Source organism: Lissotriton vulgaris, chromosome 7, assembly GCF_964263255.1.
Source record: "Lissotriton vulgaris chromosome 7, aLisVul1.2, whole genome shotgun sequence".
Lineage (NCBI taxonomy): Eukaryota > Metazoa > Chordata > Amphibia > Caudata > Salamandridae > Lissotriton > Lissotriton vulgaris.
In genome coordinates, this window is record NC_141695.1 from 1,186,341,105 (window position 1) to 1,186,359,071 (window position 17,967).

A 17,967-nucleotide genomic window follows, 5' to 3' on the forward strand; every position below is an offset into this window, starting at 1 on the left:
TGTGAGCGCCAGCATCAAAAGGATTTCCCTGCATTCAATCTAGTCTGTCTCTCAATTGTGCGTTCTCAGTTCTGGAAGCCGCCACTTCTCTGTTGGAGGCTGCCAGCTCTGTTTGAACCAAGGCCAAGGCTGCCAGAACATCGTCAAGCGTGGCCATTATTTTCAACACAGCCAAGAGGAGGACAGTATTCTTGGGCGGATAATTCTGTCAGGCTCCGTCTCTATGCTCCTCGGGGCTGTGCAGAAAATACCTATACCTACACCCACACAACCATCCCGGAGCCTGAAGTAAACAACACAGACTCACAGAATAGTTCCGCGAGCGCGGGAAAGGAAGGGAACAGCGGGGAGGGAGATCTGAAACGACAAAGGACACGAGGTTTAGAACAACACCCCCCCTTTCTTCCTCAATGGATTCCTCTTAACCACCAATCTTACACAATTCCATTCTATCTCTCAACCCCTACCTGAAAAGGAAAATAACGAAGACTTTGTATACAGGAGAGATGTGCTGAGGGTACTACCAGAAACAGCAATCAACTAGAAAAAGGACAATGAATACATTGAGATAAGGTGATATTCCCTAAAGGTTATATGTACATAACATCAAATCTTGACATACCACAGTAGTTCTGTGTTCTGTTTTGGACTGCCCTTTTCTTTCTGGTTAGATACCCCCCAGGGATTCTCTCTCTCCTGTACTGAAGAAAATAATGAAGAAAAGGTTGTGCGCTAAAGGAAACAAAGGGTTACTTCACCAACATCTCTTTCCTTTCCTGAAACAAGTGTTCTGTAAATCTAAAATCCTGTAATCACAGGAATCGTCTTTCTCTGACAACGTGAATCACTAGTGTAGCAGTCTTAATATCAAACCGCCTTGACTGCGAGCATGAGTTTGCAAAATCCAGGAAACACACTTATGCTTGACAACTCCTCTGCAATCCTCGTACTAATAACCAAATTTCCCCTGCATGAGAAAGCAGCCGCTCTTCTCTTCCAACAGGGAAAACTAACGTGGGTTCTTCAGAAGTACACAGTTAATCATGCTATGATAGATACACACCGCCGCGTGCATCTAAGGAGGGCCCCTCGAACCACAATGACACACAGCCGGGCACCTCCAGATCACGATCCAAAATCAAAGTTGGTTACTCACAAGTCAGTAGCTCATTCTCACTCTTACCGACCAGAACTCCAGCACAGCAAGAATTATCGGCGCCATCAGCAGTCTCTGCAGCGTATTAGTTCCTGGATTGACGTGATTTGCGTCGCTACGGAACGTAGCCGCATGTATTGCTGGGAACTGTAGTTTGGTCCTGGAAGAGTGCCGATTGCCACGCTTTCCGCGGACAGCGGTACACTGCGACCCTAATCCTGACAGTGTGCACTGAGTGAGGCCTGTGTGCAGTGTGAGTGAGGCCTGTGTGCAGTGTGAGTGATCCCTGTGTGCAGTGCGAGTGAGAGCTGTGTGCACTGAGTGAGTGCTGTTGTGTTGTTAGTGCTTACAGTTACGTAGTCAGGAGTTTAAGCAGTGCAATGGTAATTAGTTTACTTCTCTGTCTAGTTCCGTTGGAGACTTGACTCCAAAGAGACCCTGCATGATGAATATGTGCTAACACACACCAAGTGATATACCACTCATGGCTACTCCTATGAGAGAAACTTTGAGCGCTAGGCCTGTACTAACACACTACCTGTGACCTACTTCTGGACTTGCTCACCCCACAGCGCCCTTCCATTGCAATGACCCAATGTATCAAGCATTCCCTTGCACCATAGTGACAATCGACTGTAATCAAGACGCCTTACAGACACCATCAGATGCAGAGGCACTTCCTTGCAAGTAAATTAACCTTGCAGTGACCGTCCCCTTTTGTCTCCAACCTTGCAATGGGACGTCTCTCTCATGGACAGTTACGTTCCTTGCAGTGATGTTCTTTTACAATGGGATTATCACTGCAGTGAGCTTGTTACTCAGTCTGACCCTCCTTATGAAGTGGTCCGCCTGTTGCTAAAATGACATGTTCTTCTGTGAGGCAGCCTTACATTGTAGTACCACCCAAGCCCCGCAGAGGCCATGTCTGGTATTCTTTCACTGCACATAAAGTTCTCTTTTGCACCAGTTCATGCAGTGACCGTTCGATGGCCATTTTTGTGCAGTGGCGATTTCCTGCAGTGGTATCTCTTTCAGTGAATGTAAACTTTCCTTTTAGTGTGGCCCATTCCAGCAGGGCCCCTCAGGTGTGCCTTTCATACTGTGGTCCTCCAAATGCCGTGAAATCTATTGCTTGTCCGATATGCCTCCCTTGGAGACAAGATTCCTCTATAGCGGCTATCTCTTTCTTTGTCTTGGCTAGCTGCTATCAACGTCCTTCACACCGACATCCCTAGGTCCTGCTGTGAAGTGAAGTTGCGCTGCGATGACCACGTCCTACAGAACCCCGCCCTGCACGACAGTCACTGCCCCCTGCTGAGCCCCTCCTCCCACTGTGACCTTATTTTTTCCCACAACCTTTCATGACGGAAAGGGGCAGCGTCCTCACCACTTATCATGAGCGCTGCATCCTCTGGTCCTATATATGTATATGTCTGCCACTCCAAGCTGACCAGTCTCCTCATTCCTTACTCCAAATGAAGTGGCTGACAACACGCACCCTTTGACCACATGGAGGGGTAGGGAGGCTTGAGAAGACATCCTCTGCAACCCTAGGCACTGAGAGAGAGAAAAATAAGCGGGAACTTGGGTGGGGGCTGTTAACAATGTCAGCAAATGAAGGAAGCCGATGTGTGGGTGTGGTAAATATAGGGAAGGGGAGTGGGAGTATAGGAGAGACCGAGGAGGGCGACAATTGGGGAGACTGACTGACTAACTAGGAAGTGTCTGTGTGGGGATATTGGAAGTCTCAGATAGCTAGGTGACAGAGCACACCAAACTGGGAAATGAGGAAGTAGCAATAAGGGGTAGATGCTGTCTAAAGGTCACAGCATACCCCAGCAGCAAATAAAACGAGTATTACTTTGTTTTGTTAAAACTAAATTCTTGTCAATTAAAACACGTCAGAGACTCAAGAGCACTATATAAGGCAGAGGGAGGCGACACCAAGATATGCAGGAAAATTCAGCGCAGAACAAATGCGCTGTTAGCTAAGAGAGCAGCATGTTGATCGGTGACTGGTGGAGCTGCCGTTTTGTTCATTTTATTTCGCAGTAGCAGGAGGAATGTAAACAAAGCAGCCATGTCCCTTCCCCCCCAGCGCCGGTGAGGAAAGAAGACAATGATCTGAAGTGCAGCGTCCCTGAAGCGGGTGTCGTGCTGATAACATAAAAGCCGCGTGGTGTCCAAAAGTATATAAATAAACACATTTTGTGCATTTCAAACAGCTACATACACTTCATTTTATTAAAAAAAAAGTAATTTAGAAAATAGCTTACAACCGCAAGAGCTGCAATTAATAGCATGTTGATCGGTGACTGGTGGAGCTGTCGTTTTGTTCATTTTATTTTGCAGTAGCAGGAGGAATGTAAACAAAGCAGCCATGTCCAATTAATAGCATGTTGATCGGTGACTGGTGGAGCTGCCGTTTTGTTAATTTTATTTCGCAGTAGCAGGAGAAATGTAAACAAAGCAGCCATGTCCCTTCCCCCCCAGCGCCGGTGAGGAAAGAAGACAATGATCTGAAGTGCAGCGTCCCTGAAGCGGGTGTCGTGCTGATAACATAAAAGCCGTGTGGTGTCCAAAAGTATATAAATAAACACATGTTGTACAGTTCAAACAGCTACATACACTTCATTTTATTTAAAAAAAAGTAATTTAGTATAGTGTGGACGAAGGAACATAAATTAAAACAAGGATGTGTCTGGACTCTTAAAATACAAAATACAGCGTAAGCGGCCGGGAAACTGAAAGTACGGCCGGCCACCGGCCAGCCATGAATAATTAGGGGAGGAGAAGCCGCACAGCACACGCTGGGAGAAGCCCTTTGATGTGCTGTGCGGGCGTGAAAAAATGCAATTAGGAGGGAGGGAGGGAGGCTGATGCGCGGGCTTGTTTGGTCACGTGATTCACGTGAACTTAAAGAAAACCGCAGCAAGAAGCCCTTGGTTTGACGAGGATTTTGAGGACTTGAATTCTCGCTCCGCTCAATGCGCTTGCGCGCATTGATAGGTCGCGAGACCTAAAAAAGATAAAAAGTAGGTATCTAATCTAAAAAATGACTAAAAACCTTAATAAATAGAAAACTAAGGACAAACTAGCTAGCAGAGCACAACAAAAGAAACATAAACAAATATACATTCTTGTAACAAATCTCCATCTTCACAGGTACAGAAGAAATACAGCAAAAAGAAAAATTCGAAGAAAAGCAACAACTGAATTCAACAAAGAAATAAACTGGTAAATAATTAACGTGCAAATCAATGTTATTATAATACTAAATACATTATTTAAATACTTTTCTAATAATGTAATGTTTAATTTCTCCTAGCACCAAAAAGCAAACATGACTGAAGGAGCAAAATGTGTGTATTCTCAGAAAGGGAAAATGCTTCTTTGTTCCATGGGATATGTATACACTCAAGAGAAACAGAAAGATATGAAAGTTTTTTGGAAATGCACTAAATACTATTCTAACAAATGTTATGGGAGAGCTATAACTCAGGAAACTACTGTAACGTATACTAAAGAACATAACCACCCACCCAATGTTACAGAAATAGAGATTAGAGAAATGCTTGATTCCCTTAAAGAAGCTAGCACTACTACTGATATAGCAACAACTGCTATTCTAAAACAGCAATTAAGTGTTCTACCCCAACATGCCTCTAGCCAACTACCAAGAATAGATTCCCTTAAAAGAACCATAGCTAGACAAAAAAGAGCTACAGCAACTACTCCTCCCACACCTAAACCTTTTGAAGAAGTGCAATTTCCCCCTGAACTCTGTCTAACTCATAATAATGAACCATTTATACTATATGACAACAACTCAAAAGATACTGTTTGCCACTGCAGACAACATGACTAAACTAAACCAATGCCAAACTTGGATGATGGAAGGTACTTTTGCAGTATGTCCTAAACCTTTTTACCAATTGTACACTATCCATGGTCATTTCCAAAATGCTAATATTCCATTCCTATATGCCCTCCTACCAAACAAACAACAGTCTACCTACCAAGAAATCCTAACCGAAGTCAAACAACAAACTAATGACTATTTCCCACAAAAAAGTATCATTGATTTCGAAAAAGCAATGATAAACAGTATCCTTAAAATATACTCACACACAGCAATACAAGGTTGCTATTATCATTTTAATCAATGTATATGGCGACATCTACAGAAATCTACATTAAGGGCTCCATTAGGATGTCGGGCGGATCGCCCCCGCCATGGTGGCGGTGGCGATCCGCCCGACAGAAATGCCCACCCGCCACCCTTTTCCCCCGCCACCCTTTTCCCCCCCGCCATATTACAATGGCGGGGGGAACGCAACGGAGGGAAACACTGCCCGCCACTTTTCTGCCCCGGTCGCCTTGCGGCCGAGGCGGAAAAGGAATAATACGGTGGCGGTGTCTAATAGACACTGCCAGACATATTATGATGGTTGGTGTGCAGTGCCTTTCCGCGGTGGCGATGCCGCCACAGAAAGGCATGCGGTCTTCGCTCTTGGGGCCCCCTGCAGGCCCCCAGAGTGAAGTACAGGTGGGGGGTGCATGTGGGGGGTACCGGTGGTACCCCCCTTCATTGTCATTTGCAAAGCGGCAGGCACCGCGCGGTGCCTGCCGCTTTGCACATGACAATGCTGAAAAGACAGGATGTGCCCACCACTGTGGCGGGCACATCCTAATGGCACCCCGGGACCCCCGCCCTTATGGCGGGCGGTCCCGATTTACGATGGGATGACGGGAGGGCAAAGTCCGCCCGTCATCCTAATGGAGCCCTAAGTGTCCAATACGCCACAAATAGCAACTTTGCTTATCAAATTAAAAAACGTATTTCTCTAGCCTATGTTCCTGTAACAGATGTTGCAGAGCACTATAACCTATTAATAGACAGCCCCTACTATAAAAGAAATGAAGAAAGATTAAGCCCTATGTTTGACTACTTCGAAGATACATGGGTAGGAAGGCTACACCGATCAGGTCATAGAAGACAACCTAAATATCAAATAGCCAGGTGGAATGTCTACCTTAGCGCCCTAAAAAAGGAAAAAAAAAAACAAATAACGCAGTTGAGGGATGGCATAACGCCTTCCAAGCAACCACAGGCAGAGGAACACCTACTCTTTACAAATTAATTCAATCCCTACAAAAAGAGCAGAGTTACCAAGAGCTCCGAATGGAGCAATCAGTAACCCTGATAGGACCAAAATTAACTAAACAAAACAAAAAAATGTATAACACTCCAAAGCCAAGTTACCCTCTATCCAAGTACCAGAGGACTAGAATATCTCTCAATGATAGCTAAAACGATTCTATAAAAAATATCACAACTATACATACATTACACATTTATAAATATGCATTTTCCTACCATTACTATATGTAACAAATTGTAATTAAATTATCCAATAAATTACAAACACATTTATTAAATTTATTATGATAATTTACCTTCAAACTGTTACATAGCAATACAACAAATTTAAACAGATTTCCCACCCAAAAACATTTCTTTATATACTTACAGTTTCTGTCGCTTCTTCAAAAGTAATCCAATGTTGAAAAATCCATACCAAATAATCCAAAATGTCCATACAATCCAAGGAAGCCCAAAAAAAAATGAAAAAATACAAGCAAATCCATGGCGACTCCTCTCCAATATAATCCACAGAGTATACCCTTCAAAACCCGAAAATAGTAATTTAAAAAAAGAAACGCTCCCGGAAAACCGGAAAAACAAAGTATGTGTGTAAAAATCAGAGTATATAATACTCGTCACACTACTTTAAAATAAAACGGACCTCCTCCAAAAACTAAAAGGGCGACGACAACCTAAAAATAGAAAAAAGACATACCCACCCACCCACACAAATACACCCATACACATATAAAAATACATATTTATACTATCAACATAAGCATTTAGTAACATTTTAACATATAAACATCTATCACACACCTAGCACTAAAACGCGATAAACACTAAATATCGTACACTCGAGCTAACACCTAAAACACAATGTACGATAGATATTACAATCCTACTCAACCTAAATACACCACACTTACACCTAAATTAAATTTACTAACTTATAAAATACAACAAAAACAAACTTACCCTCTCCAACGCGACACAGCATCCAACCGCGAGCTGTTCCAATAGCAAATCAAACAAAATAACATTACGCGGTTAAAAAATAGTCCCTGTATAACTGAAAAGCCTATTTATTTTCTATTTTCTTACACTTAAAAATTTTAAATATAGGCTTACATTATATATCATTTCTCCTAATAATGTTTTTTAAATAATTATAAATATACATTTATTTACAAAAAGGATGTACAATATTATTTAATGAAGTATGAAAAAGAAAATATAATTTATATGTACACTTTGTAATTAATTATAATGTTGAAATTACGTTTATCATTCACTTTCTGCTAAACCTTATGCTTATAAATATGTTAATGTGATTATAAAATTTATCTACAGTTTAAAAATTATTTCTCATTATTTACTTTTGTAAAAATTAATATTATTAATATTTTCAATATTATTTTATTAATTTATAAAATAAATATTATCATTTTGTAACCAACAAAAATGTTACTATTTTGAGATATGTACATAATGTATCTATCAATGATTTGTACTATAAAATATTAAAAAATGTATGTACAACAAATATAACAATTATTTTCAACATGTTTACTATTAAAATATTTCTATTTTGTATGTGATTTCAAATCATTGTTATGAAATAAATTGTACACTATGTAATTATATTTGTTATAAAAATTTAAATTTCCAATATATGTGAATTAACATAAAAATTATCTCATTGCAATTTATGAATGTTTTTAATATACTCATATTTACTTGCTATTACATTTTTTTTAAACTATTCACTTACATAATTATACTGCAAATAAAAACGTTTCCTCTACTTCCCATTTCTTTTTACATCTTAATAAACAGTTTGTAAATGTTTTCACTTAAACATGTGTGTGTCTCCTTTTTTAATTTTCTAAATAAAATATAATGTAAATATGTTTTTATTATTTATTAATTTGTTTTATTAAATCATAAAAATTGTGATTTCTTTATCAATGTACTACCAATATAAAAATAAATAAAATTACTACTATAGTTAATATATTTACATACAAATAATAATTGTAATATTCTACCAACCAAAATGTATATCTCTACAATGTTTTTGCTATTCCCACTCCACCAAGTATAAACTCAGTGAAGGTGCTGGACATTCAACCCTTATAAATTACTATTTACACTCCACCAAGTATAAACTCAGGGAAGGTGCTGGACAGTAAACCCATATAAATTACTATTCCCATTCCACCAAGTATAAACTCAGGGAAGGTGCTGGACAGTAAACCCATATAAATAACTTTTCCCACTCCACCAAGTATAAACTCAGGGAAGGTGCTGGACAGTAAACCCTTATAAATTACTATTCCCACACCACCAAGTATAAAGTCAGGGAAGGTGCTGGACATTCAACCCATATAAATTACTATTCCCACTCCACCAAATGTAAACTCAGGGAAGGTGCTGGACAATAAATCCATATAAATTACTATTCCCACTGCACCAAGTTTAAAGTCAAAGAAGGTGCTGGACATTCAACCCATATAAATTACTATTCCCACTCCACCAAATGTAAACTCAGGGAAGGTGCTGGACAATAAATCCATATAAATTACTATTCCCACTCCACCAAGTTTAAAGTCAAAGAAGGTGCTGGACAGTAAACCCATATAAATTACTATTCCCCCTCCACCAAGTATAAACTCAGGGAAGGTGCTGGACAGTAAACCCATATAAATTACTATTCCCACTCCACCAAGTATAAACTCAGGGAAGCTGCTGGACAGCAAACCCATATAAATTACTATTCCCACTCCACCAGGTATAAACTCAGGGAAGGTGCTGGACATTCAACCCATATAAATTACTATTCCCACTCCACCAAGTATAAACACAGGGAAGGTGCTGGACAGTAAACACATATAAATTACTATTCCCACTCCACAAAGTATAAACTCAGGGAAGGTGCTGGACAGTAAACCCATATAAACTACTATTCCCACTCCACCAAGTATAAACTCAGGAAAGGTGCTGGACAGTAAACCCATATAAATTATTATTCCCACTACACCAAGTATAAACTCAGGGAAGGTGCTGGACAGCAAACCCATAAAAATTACTATTCCCACTCTACCAAGTATAAACTCAGGGAAGGTGCTGGACAGCAAACCCATATAAATTACTATTCCCACTCCACCAAGTATAAACTCAGGGAAGGTGCTGTACAGCAAACCCATATAAATTACTATTCCCACTCTACCAAGTATAAACTCAGGGAAGGTGCTAGACAGCAAACCCATATAAATTACTATTCCCACTCCACCAAGTATAAACTGAGGGAAGGTGCTGGACAGCAAACCCATATAAATTACTATTCCCACTTCACCAAATATAAACTCAGGGAAGGTGCTGGACATTCAACCCATATAAATTACTATTCCCACTCCACCAAGTATAAAGTCAGGGAAGGTGCTGGACATTCAACCCATATAAATTACTATTCCCACTCCACCAAGTATAAACTCGGGGAAGGTGCTGGAGTAGTAAACCCATATAAATTACTATTCCCACTCCACCAAGTATAAACTCAGGGAAGGTGCTGGACATTCAACCCATATAAATTACTATTCCCACTCCACCAAGTAAAAGTCAGGGAAGGTGCTGGACATTCAACCCATATAAATTACTATTCCCACTCCACCAAGTATAAACTCAGGGAAGGTGCTGGAGTAGTAAACCCATATAAATTACTATTCCCACTCCACCAAGTATAAACTCAGGGAAGGTGCTGGACATTCAACCCATATAAATTACTATTCCCACTCCACCAATTATAAACTCAGGGAAGGTGCTGGACATTCTACCCATATAAATTACTATTCCCACTCCACCAAGTATAAACTCAGGGAAGGTGCTGGACATGAAACCCATATAAATTACTATTCCCACTCCACAAAGTATAAAGTCAGAGAAGATGCTGGACATTCACTCCTTACAAATTGCTATTTCCACTCCACCAAGTATAAACTCATTAAAGATACTGGACACTAAAACCATATAACTTACAAAAGTTCTACAAAACACTCCCACAAAATTACATATTTTATAAAATATTACATTAAAACATTTTTAATACAAATTTACATTTAATATTTTAAATTAATTTCTAAATTTAATTTATATATTTTTTTTTAATTCCTAGCCTAATCCCCAAAAAACCACAACCCAGTCCTAAAACTATTACAAATTTGAATGAAATTTTTAAATTTAATAAATTATTTTTTAATAAATGTATACATTTGTTAAGGCTGCAGGAGGAATAGGCAATACGCTGATCCTAGTTTTCAAGGGTTTTATTTTTAAGTACAAAGAGTCCGAACTCTTCTTCTTGGTGGTTGTTTTCCCCCTTGGAGATCGGCTTCTGGCTGCTTTTCTGATCCTAGACTCCGCAGCTGAGGCGCGATGGTCCCGGTCGAGTCTCCGTCGCGGGGCAGGCTCGTCAACCTCCGTCGTGCCGTCGGAATCAATACCCAGGGGGGGGAAGGAAAGATAGGGAGTATCAGTGTACTGTCCTAATGGCGTTTATACCTACAGGGAAAAGGGAGTGAGGATAACCCTAACTGTGCACCAGTTCACTGCAAACGCCGTAGTGAGGGAGGGGCGGAATCAGTGTTCAGGGAGGGGGCACCGGGACCAGTTAGGATGTGACTTTAGGGAACGTCGGTACGTGTATTCCTGCCCGTGACCCAGCCCCGTACTTTGTCACGTACCTGGCGTAGCCATACACCTCCCGCGGGTGTATGGCTGGGCGACTCGTAGTAACGGTGGCCTCCTGGCTTCTCCTCCTCACTCGTCTCTCTCGCTCCTCCGGCTCGATTTTCGTCTCGTCCTTCTTCACTCTGCCCTGCTTCGCTATCTCCTTCAACTCCGTTCCGCGTCTCCGTCTCTTCTTCCTCCTCGGTGAACAAGCACACCTCTGATAGGTTCTGTGCCGTATATGACGTCTCTGTGTCTTGACGCGACTCCGCCCATTGATAATCCCAGTCTTCGTTAAAGGGCCAGGGTTCCGATTGTGAGTCAACGTTTGTGTTGGTGTTCTGCAGAGGGTATAATTGGTTAAAGGCAGAGGTTGTCCGTATTGTCTTTGCATGTTTCTCACATTCCGCATTACTGGACATCCCCATTTCGTTACATACCTCCCCCTCCGGACACTCACGATCGGTGAGTGGATGACGTGACAAAAAATCAGCCCCTACATTTTCGACCCCTTTCCGATGATGGACAGCAAATGAGAATGGTTGGAGGGACAAAAACCACCTGAGTACCCTCGCATTATTTGATTTATTGCGGGCCATCCACATCAGTGGAGCATGGTCTGTAAATAGATCAAAATGTCTCCCTTCTAGGTAATAGGCGAGTTTCTCGATGGCCCACTTGATCGCCAGGCATTCCTTTTCAATGGTAGCGTACTTTAATTCCCTGGGGAAGAGTTTTCTGCTCACGTACAGAATTGGGTGATCAAGCCCATCAGGTCCTATTTGTGAAAGTACAGCTCCAATCCCGTAATCCGATGCATCTGTGTGCAACGAAAACGGGCGGGAGAAATCCGGAGAAGATAATACAGGTGTTGACGTAATGATGGACTTCAACATGAAGAAGGCCTCCTGCATCCGCTCTGTAGGATGTATTGGAGTAGACGGTTTCCCCTTATCTTTCAGTGCATCTGTAAGAGGCGCGGCTATGTCGGCAAACTGTGGGATGAACCTCCTATAATATCCGACAAGCCCCAGAAAAGATCTCATTTCCCTCCTAGTTGCCGGGAAAGGGGTGTCCGAAATAGCCCTAACCTTCTCAATTTGTGGCTCAATCATTCCATGTCCCAACACATAGCCAAGATATTTAACCTTTTGAAAGGCCAATTTACATTTCTTGGCGTTCACTGTTAATCCCGCATTCCTTAATGTTTCCAAGACAGAGGCCAGATGATTCATATGCGAGCGCCAATCTGGACTGTAGATGACAATGTCGTCTAGGTAAGCGGATGCATAGTCAGTCAACCCGGTTAAGACTCTGTTCATTAAACGCTGGAATGTCGCTGGCGCCCCGTGGAGGCCAAACGGCAAGACTGTAAATTCAAAATGACCATCTTCAGTCGAAAATGCCGTTTTTTTCATATCCTCCCGACGTAGGGGCACCTGCCAATACCCCTTTGTCAAATCCAGGGTCGAGATATACTTAGCACTGCCCAGCCTTTCAATTAATTCGTCCACTCTTGGAATGGGGTATGCATCGAACAGAGATATATCGTTCAGTGCCCGAAAGTCCATGCAAAAACGGCGACTGCCGTCTGGTTTAGGGACCATGACAATGGGGCTAGACCAATCACTTTTTGAAGGCTGGATTACTCCCAGCCTGAGCATCTCCTCCACCTCAGCCTTAATAGCCGCTCTTCTGGCCTCGGGGACTCTGTAAGGTTTGATCCTCACTTTTTTGTCTGGTGGGGTATCGATACAATGTTCAGCCAGAGAAGTTCTACCTGGCCGGCTGGAGAAAACGTCTGCAAATTTATTCAGAGTATCTTTCAGTTCCTTACGTTGCTGTCCAGGTAGTTCATCATTGTGAACCAGCATGTCAATGGTGGTGCTCTCAGATTCCGATTTGTCAGTCAAGTGAACAGCGGCAGGGGGCGGCCCCAGCCATTTTTTTAAAAGGTTAATGTGATATGATTGGTGTTTGTTTGGAGCGACCTGCAGTTTATAGCTAGTACGCCCTATAATGGCCGACACCCTATATGGGCCCATCCACTCCGCCCTAAACTTATTGGAGGAAGAAGGTAGGAGAACCAAGGCCCAGTCATCTACCTGTAGTTGTCTCCACTTTTTCCCTTTGTCATACGCTTTTTTCTGGGCTGGCTGGCTGGCCGCCAGATGGACCACCGCTAGTTCCCTCAATTTAGCGAGCTTGGACTTCAAGGCCGTGGCGTAATCCAGTGTAGTGGCGACCTCTTCAGATTGTTCATTGGCCCATGCATCCCTTGTCATTTCTAGCAACGAGCGGGGTTGACGGCCGTAAAGGAGTTCAAACGCAGAGGCCCCCATACTACTCTGTTTCTGGGCCCTTATTGCGTATAAAGCCAACGGCAGCATCTTGTCCCAGTCAGACCCACTAACTTCCATCATTTTCCGGAGGGTTGATTTAAGGGTACGGTTGTACCGTTCCACCAGTCCGTCCGTCTGAGGATGGTAAACAGAGGTACGGAGCTGGTGGATGCGTAAGGTACCACAAATTTCCTGCATCAGCTTAGATACGAATGGCGTGCCCTGGTCAGTAAGGATTTCCTTCGGGAACCCCACCCTACTAAACAGTTCAATCATTTTATCCCCTACTTGTTTAGAGTTGGCAGCTGACAAGGGAAATGCCTCCGGAAACCTGGTCGCGTAGTCGACTACGACCAGAATATGTTGAAACCCCTTTTTAGTTTTGGGTAATGGTCCTATCAGATCCATCCCGACCCTTTCAAAAGGCTTCCCAATAATCGGTAATGGCTGCAAAGGGACGGCAGGGGGCCTTACCATATTTATTCGTTGACAAATGTCACACTTACGGCAATAGGATTCAGTATCTCTATAAATCCCAGGCCAAAAAAACTGTCTGAGTACATTTTGGGTCGTCTTCTCAGCACCAGTGTGTCCGGCGACCAGGTGGCTATGAGCAAAGAAAAGAACCTGCTCCCTGAACGACACCGGTACAAGAAGCTGAGCCGGGTCCCCCTCTTTTCCAATTCTGTACAGCAGGTCACCCTGTATGACAAAGCGGGGAAAATTTTTAGAGCCTATGTCGGTCTGATGTGCCTGTTCCCATGCATTCATCAGAGTTGGATCACTTATTTGAGCAAACTTAAAGCTTTTGTCTAAAACCCACGGATCATGAGGGAGTATAGTATGTACGGGTTCACCGCGCATCCCAGTGGACCCGAAGGCTCCTGTCCCCCTATCCGTCTCTTCTAGACTGTTTACTTCGGACAATGTGGTAGACGCTATGCTTTCGCAAATTAGTTGAGCCACCCGGTCACCTTTATTGACTTTAAAGTTCTCATTTCCAAAATTAAAGAGGAGGATATTCACATTACCTCTATAGTCTTCATCTATAACCCCTGCTCCTACGTCAATAAAATGTTTGGCGGCTAAACCCGACCTGGGAGCGATTCGGCCGTAGGACCCCGGGGGAACTGCAATCTGTAAGTCTGTTTTAACTAAAGTCTTTTCTTTACTGGGCACTATATAGTCATATGCGCTATATAGATCGTACCCGGCTGCCTTGACCGAGCCTTTCGAGGGAGAGTATGCATTTTTAGACATTTTTACAAAGCGTAGGCAGTCAAGGGTGTGTTTTTCTTTTGTTCCTGTATCAGTTTTCAAGGGAAGCCCCGTTGTGTCTGCTAGTTTATCTCTAAACATATTTAGGAACGCCGGATTGTCCGTTCCTATTATCAAATCTTCAGGTAGACTTTCCATTACCCCTACTCTAACTTCAGGAGTAGTCCCTAAAGTGGATTTTATAACAATGTTAGCCACTGGATAGGGTTTTATGTCCCCATGGACGCATTTTATATTCACCACCCCGTCTTGGACGTACTGTTTTGGATGGACGTAAGATGTTTTAATTACAGATTGGCGACACCCTGAATCTAATAGAGCTAACAGAGGGTATCCATTTGCTGTGACACTTACTCTAAAGGTTCCGCCCATCTCCGCTGAAAACATGACTGCCTTGGGGAGGTAACCAACCTCCATTGGTTCCTCTTCATTTCTCTTTCTCGGGCACATTCTTGCAATGTGGCCCCATTGTCCACAGTCAAAACATTGTGGGCCAGAAGGGAGGGTGTTTTCCGTTCTCCATGTTCTAGGCCGAGTCATTTCTTTTCCTCTAGTGATCGGTTTTTCAGGTCTTATCACAGCTTTTCTGTCCCTATCCGGTTCAAATGGAAAACCTTTCGGTTGAGCCCGTGAAAAAGATGAAGCCATTTCCACCGCTTGAGTAGTAGTTAAATTATGGTGCTGCCTCAGCCACTTTTGGGTGGCATAGGGGAGTGCTTCTAGGAACTGTTCTAAATAAATACGGTCAAGTATTTCTTCTTTGCTGCTCGTCGTGGGTGTGAGCCATTTGTCTGCTGCCATTTTGAGCCTTACAAACAAAGTCTTGGGGTTTTCCCCTACTGAACCTCTTTCTCTTCGAAACCTTATCCGATAGGCTTCAGGATCTAGCCCCAGATGGTCGAGAATTATTCTTTTTACCTCATTGTAGGGTGTGTTCCCATTGGGATTGGCCACTTGGTAAGCTGCCTGTGCTTCTCCCCCTAGAAGAGGCGCCAAAAAGAATGGCCATTTTGCTACGGGCCATCCCGAAGCTCTGGCGGCCCTTTCAAAATTTAACAAAAATGAATCCGGATCTTCACCTGAGCGGTATTTCTGCAGGGAAACTGAGGGGGTTCCGTGTGTTATTGTTCTCTCCGTGGCTCCTCCTCTATTACTAGAGTCGACCCAGGCTTGCTCAGGTTTTTCCTCAAACGCTTTTTTTATGGCTTCTCTGTCAGCTTGTGCTGAAGCCAAGTGTTGCTCTAACACCCACTCGATCCGTTCTTGTCCTTTCACCAGTTGCTGTACTACGGTTTCCATCTTCTCTCCGCAGATGGTGCCTATGCCCGCATTCTCCACCACTGTTAAGGCTGCAGGAGGAATAGGCAATACGCTGATCCTAGTTTTCAAGGGTTTTATTTTTAAGTACAAAGAGTCCGAACTCTTCTTCTTGGTGGTTGTTTTCCCCCTTGGAGATCGGCTTCTGGCTGCTTTTCTGATCCTAGACTCCGCAGCTGAGGCGCGATGGTCCCGGTCGAGTCTCCGTCGCGGGGCAGGCTCGTCAACCTCCGTCGTGCCGTCGGAATCAATACCCAGGGGGGGGAAGGAAAGATAGGGAGTATCAGTGTACTGTCCTAATGGCGTTTATACCTACAGGGAAAAGGGAGTGAGGATAACCCTAACTGTGCACCAGTTCACTGCAAACGCCGTAGTGAGGGAGGGGCGGAATCAGTGTTCAGGGAGGGGGCACCGGGACCAGTTAGGATGTGACTTTAGGGAACGTCGGTACGTGTATTCCTGCCCGTGACCCAGCCCCGTACTTTGTCACGTACCTGGCGTAGCCATACACCTCCCGCGGGTGTATGGCTGGGCGACTCGTAGTAACGGTGGCCTCCTGGCTTCTCCTCCTCACTCGTCTTTCTCGCTCCTCCGGCTCGATTTTCGTCTCGTCCTTCTTCACTCTGCTCCGCTTCGCTATCTCCTTCAACTCCGCTCCGCGTCTCCGTCTCTTCTTCCTCCTCGGTGAACAAGCACACCTCTGATAGGTTCTGTGCCGTATATGACGTCTCTGTGTCTTGACGCGACTCCGCCCATTGATAATCCCAGTCTTCGTTAAAGGGCCAGGGTTCCGATTGTGAGTCAACGTTTGTGTTGGTGTTCTGCAGAGGGTATAATTGGTTAAAGGCAGAGGTTGTCCGTATTGTCTTTGCATGTTTCTCACATTCCGCATTACTGGACATCCCCATTTCGTTACAACATTTAAATTACTATTTTTTTAATAAATATTCTTACATTATTACCCAAAAATTACACTACCCAATCCTAAAACACAAACATTTCAAATACTAATCATCATCATCAAAATATTTATTTTGGTTAAGTAACCATAAAAGAATACAATACAATGTTAAACATCATCATATACTGGTATACTGAGTAAAAATGTATTTAGAACATACATGCATACTTGAAACATTTGTGCAATAGGAATTGACTGAAAAAAGGGACCAAATTTGTGAGGAGATTAAAATTCTTATAGCACAATATAAATCTGTCAGTCGAGGTAATACATAGTTAAAAAATAAATTAAATACAATAAATATTTTTAAGAAATTTTTGGCAAATATCAGGAGCTAGTATTATAAAAGTAGAACTAACAAGTTTAGATCATAAAAGTCTGGAACCATTGTGCAAGGAACAATTGGGACTTTAATATGTAAAGCTAACTATAGTACCGGTTCATTTTATTTAACATCCTGTTAGTCGGTACAAGTCCTAGGAGTACTGTTACATTTTTAGGCTATATCTTTTCCTAACCATTGCCACGGCGAGCAGGAAACGACTCAGACTGAATACTATAGTCTGTGAGGTATCCCCCTTAAATACTCTTTCCCCTTCTTTGATTTTCCGTTAGCCTTAAAGAAGGCAAATGGGCTTAATCCACTTTCTCCTTGCTTGCAAGTATACAGGGCATATGAATAAAACATGGGCCGCGTCCTCCTTAACGCCCATGTGACATAATACACACAAATCAGTTTTAGATTCTCTCATAGGACCTGTATTACACGCCCATTTTGAAGTACTAGTTTTTAATTGTAGGATGCCATAGTGATACTTTAAATACAATGACTTTGCCATTGAATGCAAGATTTCGTCCATGAAGCTTTCGAATTTACATTCGGTTTTGACATCAAAGAATTTAAGTGTCAATTTCCCAATTTTTGAGTTTTGAAGGGGGTAACTGTGGATAAATTCCCAATACCGTACCTTCAATAACTTTTTTGAACGATGGGTAAGGGAATCAGGATCTGTCCAAAAACTATATAGGCCCCATT